Raw genomic sequence first — 10,230 nt, forward strand, 5'->3', positions numbered from 1 at the left:
TTAGCAGGCAGGGCAGCCGGCCGCTAATTACAGCCGCCCGCCCGCTAGTAAGGGTGCAGTTAGGTGCAGGACAGCCCATCAGTTTCCAGGGGCTAAGTACATGTGGGTAAATGGTTAACCAGTTAGCAAGGCAGGGCAGCCGGCCAGCCGGTAATTAGAGCCGGCCGCCTGTCCGCCCGCTAGTAAGGGTGCAGTTAGGTGCAGAACAGCCCATCAGTTTCCAGGGGCTAAGTACATGTGGGTAAATGGTTAACCAGTTAGCAGGCAGGGCAGCCGGCCGGTAATTACAGCCGCCCGCCCGCTAATAAGGGTGCAGTTAGGTGCAGAACAGCCCATCAGTTTCCAGGGGCTAAGTACATGTGGGTAAATGGTTAACCAGTTAGCAAGGCAGGGCAGCCGGCCGGCCGGTAATTAGAGCCGGCCGCCTGTCCGCCCGCCAGTAAGGGTGCAGTGAGTTGCAGAACAGCCCATCAGTTTCCAGGGGCTAAGTACATGTGGGTAAATGGTTAACCAGTTAGCAGGCAGCGCAGCCGGCCGGGAATTACAGCCGGCCGCCTGTCCGCCCGCTAATAAGGGTGCAGTTAGGTGCAGGACAGCCCATCAGTTTCCAGGGGCTAAGTACATGTGGGTCAATGGTGAACCAGTTAGCAGGCAGAGCAGCCGGCCGGCAATTAGAGCCGCCCGCCCGCTAATCAGGGTGCAGTTAGGTGCAGGACAGCCCATCAGTTTCCAGGGGCTAAGTACATGTGGGTAAATGGTTAACCAGTTAGCAGGCAGGGCAGCCGGCCGGCCGGTAATTAGAGCCGGCCGCCTGTCCGCCCACTAATAAGGGTGCAGTTAGGTGCAGAACAGCCCATCAGTTTCCAGGGGCTAAGTACATGTGGGTAAATGGTTAACCAGCTAGCAAGGCAGGGCAGCCGGCCGGCCGGTAATTAGAGCCGGCCGCCTGTCCGCCCGCTAATAAGGGTGCAGTTAGGTGCAGGACAGCCCATCAGTTTCCAGGGGCTAAGTACATGTGGGTAAATGGTTAACCAGTTAGCAGGCAGGGCAGCCGGCCGGTAATTACAGCCGCCCGCCCGCTAATAAGGGTGCAGTTAGGTGCAGAACAGCCCATCAGCTTCCAGGGGCTAAGGACATGTGGGTAAATGGTGAACCAGTTAGCAGGCAGGGCAGCCGGCCGGCCGGTAATTAGAGCCGGCCGCCTGTCCGCCCGCTAATAAGGGTGCAGTTAGGTGCAGAACAGCCCATCAGTTTCCAGGGGCTAAGTACATGTGGGTAAATGGTTAACCAGCTAGCAAGGCAGGGCAGCCGGCCGGCCGGTAATTGGAGCCGGCCGCCTGTCCGCCCGCTAATAAGGGTGCAGTTAGGTGCAGGACAGCCCATCAGCTTCCAGGGGCTAAGTACATGTGGGTAAATGGTTAACCAGTTAGCAGGCAGGGCAGCCGGCCGGTAATTACAGCCGCCCGCCCGCTAATAAGGGTGCAGTTAGGTGCAGAACAGCCCATCAGCTTCCAGGGGCTAAGTACATGTGGGTAAAGGGTTTACCAGTTAGCAGGCAGGGCAGCCGGCCGGCCGGCAATTAGTGCCGACCTCCCGGCAACAAGGGTGCAGTTAGGGCGCCGACCAGCCCAGCAGCTCCAGGGGCTAAGTATATGTGAGTAAATGGTTGACCAGTTAAGCAGGCATAGCAGCCGGCCGGTAAGCGGAGCGTCCCGCCCCGTAATACGGGTGCAGTTAGCTGCAGAACACACCGGCAGGTCCAGGGACGAAGTAGTGGACGGGGAAACGGTTAACCAGTTAACAGGCAGGGCAGCCGTACGGGCAGTAGAGCCGCCCGCCCCGTAATACGGGTGCAGTTCGCGGCAGACCAGCCCCGCAGCTCAAAAGTCTAAGTGGAGAACGGGGAACCGGTTGACCGGTGAGCCGAAGCATGCCAGCAGGCAGGGAAGGTGCAAAAAGGGCCGATAAGACCGAACCGGCACGAGTAACAGGCTGCCGGGGGCGGGTTCCCAGCAAACCAGGTGAGGGGGCGTGGCCGGAGGCCGCGCAGCCGAGCCGCCCGCCCGTGAGTACGGTTAGAGGCAGCAGCGGGCTTCCCCAGCAGGGCAGAAGCCGAAGTGCAGGGAGCGAAATGGTTAACCAGCGAGCAGGCAGCATTCCGGCAGGGCTGGAGGGCGAAAAACGGCGTAAAATAACGGACCGGCAGGAGGAAATGGCTGCCGGGGGGCGGACCCAGAGCCCCCACGTGAGGGGGCGGTTCGGGAGGCAGAGCCGCGCATGCGCGGTTGGAAAACGCGTCACGTCGGAGCAGGGTGAAATCATTAACCAGTCGGCCGCCTCGACGTCGGCTGGCCGGGCCGAGGAGGGTCGGACCGGGGAAAGGTTCCCGGTTTCGTGTCCGTCGGGTGGTCCCGAGTGCGGCAGGAAAAAATCCGGAGTCCTGGGAGCCTTTTTTAAAAAAGAACCGGTCCGGGATGGGGTCGGATTTGGAAGCGTTTGCGGGGCCTAGGTGCCTCTTCGTCGGCATGACTACCGGACGGTCACCCGCCGATCGGCATTTGCGATTTGTTGGCTGGGGAGGTTGGCGGGGTACCTGCAGAATAGTAGGAGGTGGCAAATCGAGAATCGGTCGACATCGCCAAGTGCCTTCTCGAGCCTCCAGGTCTGCAGGGACCGACCCAGGCTGCCCCCAAACCGACCGCGAGGCCGTGCCGGGCGGCCATTTTTGGCCATTTTCGGCATTTTTCGCGTCTTTCGGTAGGTCACGGAAAGCGGCGGCCTGAAGCCCGGGCGTGCCCGGGGAAGGCTCCCCTTCGCCCGCGGGACCGGATTTGCCCCGGAAACGTCCCGAAGCCGGCCGGGAAGGCGGTTTCGAGGGCGAAGCACCTCCGATTGCCTTCGCAAGGCCGGGGAAAGTGGCCCCTGGGCCCGGGAGAGCAAAATCCGTGCGAGGACGGAAGCCCATGAGGTCAGATCCGAGGCTCTTACCCGGCGCCCGGTGGGGGTATTCCCGCAGAGAGCAGCGAATCTGCCCGGCGACGGGTCAAGTTGCAATTTCTGGCATGCCACTCCTGGAGCTGGTTCATGAGTTCCCCTCGGAAGTCCCGATGAGGAAAGGGCAAAATGGCGTTTTGCGGGCTTTGGGGCCTCTTCGTCGGTAGGACTACCGCCCGACCTTACGGTTGGAATTGTCGGCAGGGGAGGTTGGCGGGGTACCTGCAGAATAGTAGGAGGTGGCAAATCGAGAATCGGTCGACATCGCCAAACGCCTTCTCGAGCCTCCAGGTCTGCAGGGACCGACCCAGGCTGCCGCCAAACCGACCGAGAGGCCCTGCCGGCGGCCATTATTGGCCATTTTCGGCATTTTTCGCCTCTTTCGGCCGGGATGGAAAAGCGGCGGCCTGAAGCCCGGGCCTGCCCGGGGAGGCCTCCTAATCGCCCGGGGGACCGGATTTGCCCCGGTGAGAGCCCCCGAAACGTCCCGAAGCCGGCCGGGAAGGCGGCCAAGGGCGAAGCACCTCGCATTGCGTTGGCAGGCCGTGCAAAGTGGCCTCCGGGCCCGCGAGACAATGCAGGGTGCCCTCGGTGTGCACCTGAGAAATGGATAACCAAACGAAGGACAGTGCGCCTCGGATTGCATTGGCAGGCCGTGCAAAGTGGCCCCCGGGCCCGCGAGACGTTACAGGATGCCCTCGGTGTGCCACTGAGAAATGGTTAACCGAATGAAGGACAATGCACCTCGGATTGCCTTCGCAGGCCGTGCAAAGGGGCCCCCGGGCCCGCCAGACGTTACAGATTGCCCTCGGTGTGCCCCTGAGAAATGATTAACCAATTGGACTTAGTCTCTGGCGGAGAGACAAAGTGTTTTCACGAGAAATGGTTAACCAATTGGACTTAGTCTCTGGCAGAGAGGCAAAGTGTTTTCCAGAGAAATGGTTAACCAATTGGACTTAGTCGCTGAACGGCAGGCAAACTGTGGCCATGAGAAATGGTTAACCAATTGGACTTAGTCTCTGGCAGAGAGGCAAAGTGTTTTCAAGAGAAATGGTTAACCAATTGGACTTAGTCTCTGGCAGAGAGGCAAAGTGTTTTCAAGAGAAATGGTTAACCAATTGGACTTAGTCTCTGGCAGAGAGGCAAAGTGTTTTCCAGAGAAATGGTTAACCAATTGGACTTAGTCTCTGAACGGCAGGCAAACTGTGGCCATGAGAAATGGCTAACCAATTGGACTTAGTCTCTGGCAGAGAGGCAAAGTGTTTTCAAGAGAAATGGTTAACCAATTGGACTTAGTCTCTGGCAGAGAGACAAAGTGTTTTCACGAGAAATGGTTAACCAATTGGACTTAGTCTCTGGCAGAGAGGCAAAGTGTTTTCGAGAGAAATGGTTAACCAATTGGACTTAGTCTCTGAACGGCAGGCAAACTGTGGCCATGAGAAATGGTTAACCAATTGGACTTAGTCTCTGGCAGAGAGGCAAAGTGTTTTCAAGAGAAATGGTTAACCAATTGGACTTAGTCTCTGAACGGCAGGCAAATTGTGGCCTTGGGAAATGATTAACCAATTGGACTTAGTCTCTGGCGGAGAGGCAAAGTGTTTTCTCGAGAAATAATTAACCAATGAGGACAATGGACCTCGGGTTGCATTGGCAGGCCGGGCAATGTGGCTCTTGGGCCCGCGAGAGCAAAATCCGTGCACAGACGGAAGTCCATGAGGTCAGATCCGAGGCCTTTACCCGGCACCCGGTGGGGGTATTCCCGCAGAGAGTAGCGAATCTGCCCGGCGACGGGTCAAGTTGCAATTTCTGGCATGCCACTCCTGGAGCTGGTTCATGAGTTCCCCTCGGAAGTCCCGATGAGGAAAGGGCAAAATGGCGTTTTGCGGGCTTTTAGGGCCTCCTGGACGGTAGGACTACCGCCCGACCTTACGGTTGGAATTGTTGGCAGGGGAGGTTGGCGGGGTACCTGCAGAATAGTAGGAGGTGGCAAATCGAGAATCGGTCGACATCGCCAAAAACCTTCTCGAGCCTCCAGGTCTGCAGGGACCGACCCAGGCTGCCGCCAAACCGACCGACAGGCCCTGCCGGCGGCCATTTTTGGCCATTTTCGGCATTTTTCGCCTCTTTCGGCCGGGATGGAAAAGCGGCGGCCTGAAGCCCGGGCCTGCCCGGGGAGGCCTCCTAATCGCCCGGGGGACCGGATTTGCCCCGGTGACAGCCCCCGAAACGTCCCGAAGCCGGCCGGGAAGGCGGCCAAGGGCGAAGCACCTCGCATTGCGTTGGCAGGCCGTGCAAAGTGGCCTCCGGGCCCGCGAGACAATGCAGGGTGCCCTCGGTGTGCCCCTGAGAAATGGTTAACCAAACGAAGGACAATGCGCCTCGGATAGCATTGGGAGGCCGTGCAAAGAGGCCCCCGGGCCCGCGAGACGTTACAGGTTGCCCTCGGTGTGCCACTGAGAAATGGTTAACCAATTGGACTTAGTCTCTGGCAGAGAGGCAAAGTGTTTTCAAGAGAAATGGTTAACCAATTGGACTTAGTCTCTGGCAGAGAGGCAAAGTGTTTTCACGAGAAATGGTTAACCAATTGGACTTAGTCTCTGGCAGAGAGGCAAAGTGTTTTCACGAGAAATGGTTAACCAATTGGACTTAGTCTCTGGCGGAGAGACAAAGTGTTTTCAAGAGAAATGGTTAACCAATTGGACTTAGTCTCTGGCAGAGAGGCAAAGTGTTTTCACGAGAAATGGTTAACCAATTGGACTTAGTCTCTGGCAGAGAGGCAAAGTGTTTTCAAGAGAAATGGTTAACCAATTGGACTTAGTCTCTGGCGGAGAGACAGAGTGTTTTCAAGAGAAATGGTTAACCAATTGGACTTTGTCTCTGGCAGAGAGGCAAAGTGTTTTCAAGAGAAATGGATAACCAATTGGACTTTTTCTCTGAACGGCAGGCAAATTGTGGCCTTGAGAAATGATTAACCAATTGGACTTAGTCTCTGGCGGAGAGACAAAGTGTTTTCACGAGAAATGGTTAACCAATTGGACTTCGTCTCTGGCAGAGAGGCAAAGTGTTTTCCTGAGAAATGGGTAACCAATTGGACTTAGTCTCTGGCAGAGAGGCAAAGTGTTTTCACGAGAAATGGATAACCAATTGGACTTAGTCTCTGGCAGAGAGGCAAAGTGTTTTCCTGAGAAATGGTTAACCAATTGGACTTAGTCTCTGGCAGAGAGGCAAAGCGTTTTCCTGAGAAATGGTTAACCAATTGGACTTAGTCTCTGGCGGAGAGGCAAAGTGTTTTCACGAGAAATGGTTAACCAATTGGACTTAGTCTCTGGCAGAGAGGCAAAGTGTTTTCAAGAGAAATGGTTAACCAATTGGACTTAGTCTCTGGCAGAGAGGCAAAGTGTTTTCAAGAGAAATGGTTAACCAATTGGACTTAGTCTCTGAACGGCAGGCAAATTGTGGCCTTGAGAAATGATTAACCAATTGGACTTCGTCTCTGGCGGAGAGGCAAAGTGTTTTCTCGAGAAATAATTAACCAATGAGGCCAATGGACCTCGGGTTGCATTGGCAGGCCGGGCAATGAGGCTCTTGGGCCCGCGAGAGCAAAATCCGTGCACAGACGGAAGTCCATGAGGTCAGATCCGAGGCCTTTACCCGGCACCCGGTGGGGGTATTCCCGCAGAGAGTAGCGAATCTGCCCGGCGACGGGTCAAGTTGCAATTTCTGGCATACCACTCCTGGAGCTGGTTAATGAGTTCCCCTCGGAAGTCCCGATGAGGAAAGGGCAAAATGGCGTTTTGCGGGCTTTGGGGCCTCTTCGTCGGTAGGACTACCGCCCGACCTTACGGTTGGAATTGTCGGCAGGGGAGGTTGGCGGGGTACCTGCAGAATAGTAGGAGGTGGCAAATCGAGAATCGGTCGACATCGCCAAAAACCTTCTCGAGCCTCCAGGTCTGCAGGGACCGACCCAGGCTGCCGCCAAACCGACCGAGAGGCCCTGCCGGCGACCATTTTTGGCCATTTTCGGCATTTTTCGCCTCTTTCGGCCGGGATGGAAAAGCGGCGGCCTGAAGCCCGGGCCTGCCCGGGGAGGCCTCCTAATCGCCCGGGGGACCGGATTTGCCCCGGTGAGAGCCCCCGAAACGTCCCGAAGCCGGCCGGGAAGGCGGCCAAGGGCGAAGCACCTCGCATTGCGTTGGCAGGCCGTGCAAAGTGGCCTCCGGGCCCGCGAGACAATGCAGGGTGCCCTCGGTGTGCCCCTGAGAAATGGTTAACCAAACGAAGGACAGTGCGGCTCGGATTGCATTGGCAGGCCGTGCAAAGGGGCCCCCGGGCCCGCGAGACGTTACAGATTGCCCTCGGTGAGCCCCTGAGAAATGGTTAACCAATTGGACTTAGTCTCTGGCAGAGAGACAAAGTGTTTTCAAGAGAAATGGTTAACCAATTGGACTTAGTCTCTGGCAGAGAGGCAAAGTGTTTTCACGAGAAATGGTTAACCAATTGGACTTAGTCTCTGGCGGAGAGACAAAGTGTTTTCACGAGAAATGGTTAACCAATTGGACTTAGTCTCTGGCAGAGAGGCAAAGTGTTTTCAAGAGAAATGGTTAACCAATTGGACTTAGTCTCTGGCGGAGAGACAGAGTGTTTTCAAGAGAAATGGTTAACCAATTGGACTTTGTCTCTGGCAGAGAGGCAAAGTGTTTTCAAGAGAAATGGATAACCAATTGGACTTTTTCTCTGAACGGCAGGCAAATTGTGGCCTTGAGAAATGATTAACCAATTGGACTTAGTCTCTGGCGGAGAGACAAAGTGTTTTCACGAGAAATGGTTAACCAATTGGACTTCGTCTCTGGCAGAGAGGCAAAGTGTTTTCCTGAGAAATGGGTAACCAATTGGACTTAGTCTCTGGCAGAGAGGCAAAGTGTTTTCACGAGAAATGGATAACCAATTGGACTTAGTCTCTGGCAGAGAGGCAAAGTGTTTTCCTGAGAAATGGTTAACCAATTGGACTTAGTCTCTGGCAGAGAGGCAAAGCGTTTTCCTGAGAAATGGTTAACCAATTGGACTTAGTCTCTGGCGGAGAGGCAAAGTGTTTTCACGAGAAATGGTTAACCAATTGGACTTAGTCTCTGGCAGAGAGGCAAAGTGTTTTCAAGAGAAATGGTTAACCAATTGGACTTAGTCTCTGGCAGAGAGGCAAAGTGTTTTCAAGAGAAATGGTTAACCAATTGGACTTAGTCTCTGAACGGCAGGCAAATTGTGGCCTTGAGAAATGATTAACCAATTGGACTTCGTCTCTGGCGGAGAGGCAAAGTGTTTTCTCGAGAAATAATTAACCAATGAGGCCAATGGACCTCGGGTTGCATTGGCAGGCCGGGCAATGAGGCTCTTGGGCCCGCGAGAGCAAAATCCGTGCACAGACGGAAGTCCATGAGGTCAGATCCGAGGCCTTTACCCGGCACCCGGTGGGGGTATTCCCGCAGAGAGTAGCGAATCTGCCCGGCGACGGGTCAAGTTGCAATTTCTGGCATACCACTCCTGGAGCTGGTTAATGAGTTCCCCTCGGAAGTCCCGATGAGGAAAGGGCAAAATGGCGTTTTGCGGGCTTTGGGGCCTCTTCGTCGGTAGGACTACCGCCCGACCTTACGGTTGGAATTGTCGGCAGGGGAGGTTGGCGGGGTACCTGCAGAATAGTAGGAGGTGGCAAATCGAGAATCGGTCGACATCGCCAAAAACCTTCTCGAGCCTCCAGGTCTGCAGGGACCGACCCAGGCTGCCGCCAAACCGACCGAGAGGCCCTGCCGGCGACCATTTTTGGCCATTTTCGGCATTTTTCGCCTCTTTCGGCCGGGATGGAAAAGCGGCGGCCTGAAGCCCGGGCCTGCCCGGGGAGGCCTCCTAATCGCCCGGGGGACCGGATTTGCCCCGGTGAGAGCCCCCGAAACGTCCCGAAGCCGGCCGGGAAGGCGGCCAAGGGCGAAGCACCTCGCATTGCGTTGGCAGGCCGTGCAAAGTGGCCTCCGGGCCCGCGAGACAATGCAGGGTGCCCTCGGTGTGCCCCTGAGAAATGGTTAACCAAACGAAGGACAGTGCGGCTCGGATTGCATTGGCAGGCCGTGCAAAGGGGCCCCCGGGCCCGCGAGACGTTACAGATTGCCCTCGGTGAGCCCCTGAGAAATGGTTAACCAATTGGACTTAGTCTCTGGCAGAGAGACAAAGTGTTTTCAAGAGAAATGGTTAACCAATTGGACTTAGTCTCTGGCAGAGAGGCAAAGTGTTTTCACGAGAAATGGTTAACCAATTGGACTTAGTCTCTGGCGGAGAGACAAAGTGTTTTCACGAGAAATGGTTAACCAATTGGACTTAGTCTCTGGCAGAGAGGCAAAGTGTTTTCAAGAGAAATGGTTAACCAATTGGACTTAGTCTCTGGCGGAGAGACAGAGTGTTTTCAAGAGAAATGGTTAACCAATTGGACTTTGTCTCTGGCAGAGAGGCAAAGTGTTTTCAAGAGAAATGGATAACCAATTGGACTTTTTCTCTGAACGGCAGGCAAATTGTGGCCTTGAGAAATGATTAACCAATTGGACTTAGTCTCTGGCGGAGAGACAAAGTGTTTTCACGAGAAATGGTTAACCAATTGGACTTCGTCTCTGGCAGAGAGGCAAAGTGTTTTCCTGAGAAATGGGTAACCAATTGGACTTAGTCTCTGGCAGAGAGGCAAAGTGTTTTCACGAGAAATGGATAACCAATTGGACTTAGTCTCTGGCAGAGAGGCAAAGTGTTTTCCTGAGAAATGGTTAACCAATTGGACTTAGTCTCTGGCAGAGAGGCAAAGCGTTTTCCTGAGAAATGGTTAACCAATTGGACTTAGTCTCTGGCGGAGAGGCAAAGTGTTTTCACGAGAAATGGTTAACCAATTGGACTTAGTCTCTGGCAGAGAGGCAAAGTGTTTTCAAGAGAAATGGTTAACCAATTGGACTTAGTCTCTGGCAGAGAGGCAAAGTGTTTTCAAGAGAAATGGTTAACCAATTGGACTTAGTCTCTGAACGGCAGGCAAATTGTGGCCTTGAGAAATGATTAACCAATTGGACTTCGTCTCTGGCGGAGAGGCAAAGTGTTTTCTCGAGAAATAATTAACCAATGAGGCCAATGGACCTCGGGTTGCATTGGCAGGCCGGGCAATGAGGCTCTTGGGCCCGCGAGAGCAAAATCCGTGCACAGACGGAAGTCCATGAGGTC

The sequence above is a fragment of the Cetorhinus maximus genome, unplaced genomic scaffold (assembly GCF_964194155.1).
Source record: "Cetorhinus maximus unplaced genomic scaffold, sCetMax3.hap1.1 HAP1_SCAFFOLD_1759, whole genome shotgun sequence".
NCBI classification, from domain to species: Eukaryota; Metazoa; Chordata; class Chondrichthyes; order Lamniformes; family Cetorhinidae; genus Cetorhinus; species Cetorhinus maximus.